The sequence below is a fragment of the Haliaeetus albicilla genome, chromosome 12 (assembly GCF_947461875.1).
Source record: "Haliaeetus albicilla chromosome 12, bHalAlb1.1, whole genome shotgun sequence".
Lineage (NCBI taxonomy): Eukaryota > Metazoa > Chordata > Aves > Accipitriformes > Accipitridae > Haliaeetus > Haliaeetus albicilla.
Window position 1 is genome coordinate 24999740 of NC_091494.1, and position 8662 is coordinate 25008401.

The window sequence follows — 8662 nt, forward strand, 5'->3', positions numbered from 1 at the left end:
TCAAAGACAGAAGAAATGCACCTACAGATAGCACAGCTAGCATCCCAGACCACTATCTTCTGCCTGTTGCTCACGGATTCTTCTGAGTATAGCACATTTATGTAACAGTAGTAGCAAAGGCAGTGAAACAACTCGTGACAACAAGCCAAATATTAATGCTTTTTTACAGAGCAACTCAAGCACTTTCTGAATGCTGGGGGGAACAGAAGGAAGCTGTTTTACAGTCAGCACCTGACCACAGTAAGGCCATCATCATCCACGTTTGTCCAAAGCTGAAAGAGCACAGGGAAACATCTTGAATCCCCCATTAATTAACCCTCTACGTTTTTGCATCCCAAGCCATCTGAGATGGCTGCTTTCAGCAAAGGAGGAAAGAAGTGCTATGGGCCGGACCCATGGAAGTTGGCAGATTATACCAGATGTGCATCTGCCTTTAAGCTCCAGCTGTAAAGCTAAAATTAGCTTTTAGAAAAGAATGTTAAAAGCAACCAAGATGCATTTTTTTTTTTATTGCACATTTTCTTTTGTCATGTATTTTGTTGGGTTTTTTTCTTCTAATGGTAGGTATGAGACCAATTATCTGCATTTTCTCTGAGCAGTTGTTACTGAGGTTTACTAACATCTGGAGTTTGACCTAGACCATCAGTGTGTGGCACTGGTAGCAAACAGGATTATGATGTGGCAAGGGGACATTCTTATGTGCATAAAGAATTCTTGGACTCCTTCCTGCTAGGGATGCTTGGATCCCTCAGAGATGGGTGTGGGGTTTATGAGGAGGGGGAGGAGGGGTTACTTGCTGGTTTTTGAGTCTTGATGGGTAACACCCTACCCGTGGGGCAAATAGCAGGCAAATCAGAACCAGGAAGTGATGTGGCACATGCACATGAAAAATGATGGGTGGGGAATGTTAACCAAACTCAAAAGGAACTTGGGATAGGTGCCAGGTCATGTTCTGGTTCAAGCCCTTTGCTTGGCTACTAGTTCGTCTCAACTCAGTGGTCCACTCGGTAAAACTTCCAAGAAGATTGATGCGGTGAGGGGCAGGAAGGAAGTCTCTCATTGTTTTTGTTTTTAAACATAATTTGTACCAGGACATAACGGGGGTTGTCCCTTGGACAATTGCTTACTCATGGCTCTTGCGTTGCTCAGCACCCTTCCTACTCTCTATCATGCAGTTCATCTCGAAAGCAGCTAATGCTGTCAGCATGTAGCGCTGATGTGATAGGGAGGGTTTCTAATGTATGCTTGTTTTCTTCAGTGCAGTCTAACAGCAAGAAATGGCTCCAGGAGCCAGTGCTCAGCCAGCAGCTCTAACACTTCCCAAGTTTTAAGTGAAATCAGGAAGTGGCTAGGCTTGGAAAATCACAGAGGTCACCTGCTGCCCTCTCTGGTCATTAAACTTCATGAAGGACAGCAGGTTCCTCTTAGAGTTTGATGTGCGATTTTCACTTCAGTATGGCTCCCTTGTCTTCGTAGCATAGTATCCTGTAGATACCCAATAGTATCAGTCTTCTGTGCTAGTCTAGCCATGATCTGATGAAGATCCAAGTTTAGGGGGATGGTGGATCTCAGCTGTATTTATACGTGTCTGGTGGTGAGCCCTGAAATCAATCTGTGCTGGATTGGATCTTTTCCAGCTTCTTCATATGAGAAGTCCAGTCAGCCCTGACATCACCCTGGAATGACCAGACCACAGCAGTGGTCAAGCCCTGCATCCTCTCCTGAGACGCTGGGCTTCAGGAGGCAGGAGGGCCTGTAAGAGGTGTAGGACGAGGATTCCTATGTTTTACGTGAGATCCTGAACACCACAATAGCTTTATTGACCTCCCACATCATGTGAGAGGTACAAAGCAACCATAGCATGAGACAGGGTTTATCTTTTGAAGGTAATTATTCAGCAGAACCAAAGACTGTGGATTAAAGAATGTCCCTCAGGAAATCCTGAGTATCAGAGCCCAGGAAACTATTCGATATGATTTGATGAAATAATTAAGAAAGTATGCCTGGTTTCCTTCAGTGAAACATGCAAGCCATCTCTAAGTGCTCATTTGTTATGTAGAGATTTTACTGCTTGAATCCTAATTTTTCACAGCTGTAAACAGAAGACAAAGGGTGGTGGAAAAAAAACAGTCTTAAGTAGGAAGGAAGAGGTGTGTGATCAGAAAACCTTTGGCAAGTTAAGAGGATTAAGAAAGGCCCCAATGTTCTGATTTTAAGTTCTCTGAGTTGGACTAACATCATGGATTAGATTTGGGTGGTTAAGAGGAAGAAAATACCTCATTAAAAAGAAGCAATTGGGTTTAAAGTTGTTGTAAGACAATGGCTGAAACAGCTCAACTGGAATGGTCTCGCATGCTTAATTCTGGGGTTTTGTGTGTGTGTGTGTGTTTTAATGCCCTCCCCCACCTCTTCACTCCCAGTCTAAAAGCCTGCAGGATTTGCTTTAAAATATATTACTTTCTTTCCTTCTCCTCTCCTGGTATTGCTGTATTTGGGCTGTGTCACGCTCAACAGTGAAGCTGGGCTGATGTCGGGAACTAGGAAACCTTTGCTCTGGGGGCTGCGGATGCTGAAAAGTGACACTGAAAAAATAAGAGACCAGTCTTATTTTTATCCAATTATTTCAAGTCCACCTCTTCCTTTACGAAAGTAATGTTGGATTTTTGCACTCTTACTCTTTGCAAGGTAGTAAACGAGTGGTAATTAAGCAGACAACCATTGCAGTGGGATTAAACTCTGCAGTTGAGAAGGGGACTCGGGGGCTGAACTCTGCTGTCCCTTTCTCAGCTGAAGCTTTCTGAAAACACCCACCAGCAAAATCATGGGAAGATCAGAGGGGCTTCATATTTTGGAGAAAGAGTGGGATAAATACTGATCTGAAAGAGCAGGAGCAAGCAAGGTCAGCGCAGCAAGAAGGCAGCCAGGAGGTTGTAGGGTGGTAAACGACAAAGCAAAAAAAAGCAAGCTGTCTGTGACACCCTTTCCTAAGAAATCACCTGAGAACCATTTAGTGCTGGTTGAAGGTTCATGTGGCAAGGTTGCCCATGATTTAAAGCTCACAGGTGACTCATTGACAAGTGTTTACTTGTTCTTGGAAGCCAACAGAAGAGTTGAGAGTGCCATGGCTTTGCAGGTGCAAGTCCTGTCAGCATCCTCCCATGTGGAGCTCCATCCAAGGAGGAGATTAGTCCAAGAGGATGTCAGAAGATGCCATAACCCTCCTTGGTTAAGCAGGTTTGGGTTTGAAAGGGACTTGCACTCTTCCGGATGGCAATGCGCTCTGCCAGCAGCGCCAGCAACCAGCCTTCATTGATGTGTGCAGGACCCTGTTCGCTTGGACCATCTTGCTGTTACCTCGGTTGCCTTCTCTTGTGCCTGCCCTCCAACCAGGCAGATTTTTTTCATTTTCATGCTGAAAGCAGAGCAGTTCGTCTGAGAGCAGCTCTCAGCCATAGTATCTTGCCAATGGAAAAAGTGACACTAAAAATAAACTTGTTTCGGAAAGAAGCAAAGGCAGCTTCCAAAGATCCCAAACTAAAAAGAAAAAGGAAAAAAAAAAACCACCACCACCACCCCAGTCTAGACAGCTGTACTAGGTGGAGGCAATAACAACCAAAAGGAATAAATTAAACTGTGGTTAAGGGGAGAATTTGTCTCCCCTGATTGCAAGACAAAAGAAACCCAGTTCCTTGTTTGTAGAAAGAGATGTTTGGGAATTTCTCAGGCCAGCTGAGGGCCTATTAGAGTGATGTGAACTGGAAATGGAGTTAGAGGGCTTTGGCTGGTTGCGTGACCCAACTTCAGACCACACACAATACACAAGGCTTTGACAAGGCAGCAAGTAGTGGTAGGTGGCAAAACCGTCTGTTATTCCACTGAAGAACAAAATGGACTTCTGCTGCGTGGCCTCGGCACCATCTGTGGTGGCGACAGACGGAGAAGCAATTCTCTCTCCTTCCAGATGTCTACCTCTGGTTCTCAAAACTGCCCAGCAGCTATAGCTGTATCAGTAATTAGTAGATGCAAGTTGTGACTGTGGTTTTAAAATCCGTGAGGTGGTGGATTTCCCCTTTTTATCCTTCCAGTTGCGAGCAAACCGAAGGCTGGGTCCTGCCAGTGCTCTGGGTCGGTTCTGCTGGTTTTAGTTTCATGTTATTCCTGGGTGTTGTGGCTGCACAATTCGCTAAGGGGTTTGTGCTTTTTCTGTGTCCTAAGGCTTATGTGTATGTATGTGTGCCACACAAACTTTGACTTCTTTGCCAGTTATTTGATTCGGTGTGGGCAGGATTTCATCTGCCTGTGTCAGTGCTCACAGAGACTTCAATGGAAGAACTTTACCATATTTGTTTATTTTTTAACTTCTAAGGGAACAACGGAAAACTTGTCTAAAGAAATAGCCACAGTTGTATTCTCAGTCGTCTTTGTCCTCTTAATGAAATCTGTCATTGGTCTGCGTATGCTCTGTCTCGTAAAAATGAAATATCTTTTCAAGAGTGGACATTTAAAACACAGAAAGGAAATCTAAATGTTTCTGGTTTAGGAACTGTACCTGGAGCCTGCCAGGGCGTTGGTTCCCATCCCATATCACATGTAGCAGAGGGAGGACATGTGGGGTATCACACTTCGAGTCTTCTATGCTGGAAATCAGCAGCTGACAGAAAAATGAGGCCAGCTTGTCAACTTGTAATCATTCAGGGTCGCCCAACATTTGACAAAAGCCCCAGTGTTTGCCCTGGTGTCCAGACCGACTTCCAGTTTGCTTATTAAGGTTTTTCCTACATGAAACTCATCCCATAATTTCAGCTGAAACACGGATTTTTCTTTGCTTTTCCTGCAGCCTTGCACTGCAGATGGGCTGCATTTCAGTGGCAAACAAAATGTGGGTTTTTTTGGTATGACCGGTTAGTAAGATAGCTCAAGTACACTGACATCCAGCTGGAAAAAAGGGGTTTCAGTTGGCTTATTTATTCACTGATTGCAAGTTTCCTCTTTTAATTGAATTGTTGTTTAACAATTGGGTTGTTACTATTTTTTTAAGGTAGTAGTTAGCTGTTTACAACCAGACACATATAGCCGATGAAATTCCAGTACCTTGGCTCAGCAGGTATCTGCTTTAATATCAAACCCGGCTGAGAATACATGGAATGTTGTGGTATTTTCTAAGCCCCAATGAGGGCATTGCTGGCACAATGGGTGATTGCAGAGGTTAAACTCAAGGAGTTTAATGCTCAGAGAGGTTCACTGAAGTATCCCTGTCCATGGGCTTGCTTCCTGCTTGTGGTCTGCGGCAGGCTGGGTTTGTTTGCTTGGGTCCTGGTAACACCACATAAATGGTTTGGGTTGGTTTTGGCTTGTCTTCTTCCTGTGTCAGGCAGGTTTTAATAAGCCGTGTTGGGGGTTTAGCTTGCCTTCATAAGGAAACGAGCCTGACATAAGCACACAATCTACATCGGTTTATGTTCCTTTTCCCCAGAGATACCTTCTGCACCTTATGGTCAGCAAAATACCTGCTAGTTTTTTGTAAGCAGTGGGCTAGGAAGAGGCAAGAGGCGTGTGTTAGCATCCCTCTGAGGGACCAGTCAAGCTGTCGCTGCACCCTGTTGTGAAATGCCAGAGAGCAGGCGGGGAGGGAGACATCGTGGGTGCTCCAGCAAAAGAAGCTTTACTTAGAAATTTGCTCCTACGTTGGCATAAAGGGATGCAAGATGCATAGCCACAGAAAATCTCTGCCTTGACAAGCGCAACTGCTGATAGGAAAACTTCATTTAAGTGTTTGTTTGCCTGGAAGAAACCATGCTGCTAAGTAGCAGATAAGCTCACCTGGAAATGACGAGCCAACTGAAGCTATTTAGTGTAAAGGGGAACCCGCAAAGATCTCTGCAATAATAAATCCACCCTGTGCAAACAGAAAATAAACAGGACAATGGGAGCCATGCGGTTTTTCCCAACTGCTTTGCAAACATTAAACACCCCTGTGAGGTATGGGAGTCTCACTCAGCCGCAGCCAGGCTTACTGTACAAACCGCAGGGACTGGAATAGCCCAAACAAGGATACCAGCAGATAATCATCAAGATGTTTCTGTATGAACAGTTGATAAAAGACATCACGCTATTTCTCTCCCACCTGATCTGCTTCCTCCTCCCCAGCTCCTTTTGATGTTTGCTTCACGGCAATTTCTTACAATGTGAAATTCATCCTGGTTTTAATGGTTTGGGGATGATGTGGTTTTTCAGATGAACAGAACAAGGATGTAGAGCTCTGAAAGACGCCTCTGCTCTTTATCAGTGATTTCTTTCAAGTACTAAATGCTTTTTCTTTCCCTTTTTGTTCTCAAAGGTGGATTCTTCCCCTGCACTGTTTACTAATTAAAATTTAGTTGGTAAAGAATAAGCATATTGTCCCTGCCGCAGTTTGATCTATTGTTATTAGGGCTCTGTGTTGTTACAGATGAGATCAAAGAATTTAATTTATGATGGGTGGATAGGTCAAGTTCAGTCGTCTGAAGCGAGTGCTGGGTAGAAAGCTCAGTCAGACAATAATGTCTTAAGCAGTAGCCCGAGCAATAAGGCTTTCCTTATAATACAGCCCCACTTTCTCCATCTTTGATTCAAGAAAGCCAAGCAGTCTTTTGGTATAAATATTTGAGGACAGCTGGATGCAGTCTATTAAACCCCCTCTGCCTTCACTTGGTACGATATCCACAGGAGATAATACAACACCAGAGGAATCCGAGGCTTAAGATAAAGGGAAAATCTTGGGACCATGACTGCGTGTTTCAGCCAGCCCGATTCACAGGTTTGCGTTGTGTCTGCGTGCATGCTGCAACTTCCTATGATATTTTTAACATGATTTTAAAATATCCCTTAAGCTTGCCGCAAGTATCTCTAATTAAGACCTAAAGTGATGCTGCAAAGTCTTAGTCACACCCTAATGACAAAAGGGGAACGGGGTGGGGGGAACAAATTTATTGGGTCTGCTTATAGTCTGTAACTGCAATATTTTCCTTGAACTCTGCTCAAAGAGGAATGGGTTGGATTATTTCCATTTCATCTTTATTTATTACACATCAGCGTGCAGCACTGTTATGAAACCAAGAAAGACACCCACCTCTCCCCTATGCCTACGGAAACCATGAGGACTGGCTTGACATGCAAGATGAGTAACCTGGGAGCAGTTTCTGGGCTTTATTATTAGTATGTGTCTATGAATGCATGGTTAATATAGCTGTGTACGTGGTTTGTGCTTTCCTTGTATTCTGCCCAGCTGGAGCCTGGAAGCTGTTTTGGGTGGGAATCACATCTCCTTGTGTCTGTTTGAAGAGCACTTGGCACACCATGGGCTGGTTGAAGAGGCAGGGTAGCTTGGGGCTGCAGCTCTGCTTGTAACCGGGCAAAAGGAGCTTTAGTGTCGGCTCCATTGCTGAGTTTCACCTCTCTGTGTACATTTTTCTGTCCCAGCAAGGGCTGTGGTTTCTCTGCACAAGGCAAATTCATTACAAGACAGCTAAGCTGTAGCCTTTGCATAAGACCCAAAGACAAAATGTCACCGCTTTAAAAAAAAAATAATCCCTTTCCCTGACCTGCTTCACGAAGGAGGAGGTAACAGCGGTAGTGCTCTGTGGATGGGTTTCCGTGGGTGAGCAGCCTCCATGCCTTGACATGGCAGCTCAGCTTGCTCACCCAGAGGGCCCGCGAAGCTTTGGATTTGATTGATGTCCCCATCTAAAGACCCCAGGGTGCCCTCTCCCACATGGGGCTTCTGCTCCAGGTCCCTCTCTGTCTTGGCTGGCTATTTCTTGTCCAGTTTGGTGGTAGTTTCATCTTGTCATGTTGATGCCTCCACGTCCTCTCTCTCTGCTCCTGCTCCCAAGCTGCAACCTCCATTCCTCAGCTGTGCACAGCATTGTGGCCACAATCAGAGAACTGATCTGGCATTAAAAAAAGAAAGTTACTCATAAATTGAGATGTTTTTGTGGGGTTATTTTGAAGCAAGAGCAGTTCCTCAGGCTAGTTCAGAGTGTGGCCATGCAGAGAGCTGTGCTGGTGGGGCAGAGGGATGCTATGCACCGAGCAGGGGGGGATGCTCAGGGAGGGGATGCCTTGCACCCACATCTCAGCTGGGCTCCCACCCATGACATGGCCTCAGGAGACCAGCTGCAAACCACACATGGTACAGAAACAGTTTCCTCCAACAGCTGTGTTAGAGGAGTCACAGGATTGGCAGTGGTATTTCAGCTGTGGCAGCACATTCACAATATTTTCAGTTCCTGATAACATCCTCAGTTCCTGATTTGCCCTTTTTAGGGACCTTTTTTTTTTTTTTTTTTTAACATTGAGAGGTCAAACTCTGTAAGGTGTAACTGTAGCTGCTCCAACCCCATGCTGATGCTTCTGTTCAAGGAAGGTTTGGTCAGGGCTGTTCTCCTGTTGCTTTCCATTTTCTCATTCATCCATGCCTGCAGACTGATAATCCACAGCTGTAACGGGGCAATATTGGAACAGATGATGCTCTCTGGGCATTTTTTTAACCCGACAAGAAGCTGTGAATATGTGATACCTTGGCATGTCCTTGTAAACCTTGCAACCCAAGAGTTAGATCCAAGAAGCTTGTACAGTCTGGATAAGCCTCAGGGATGCTCACACACGTTGTGTGCTTATCCAA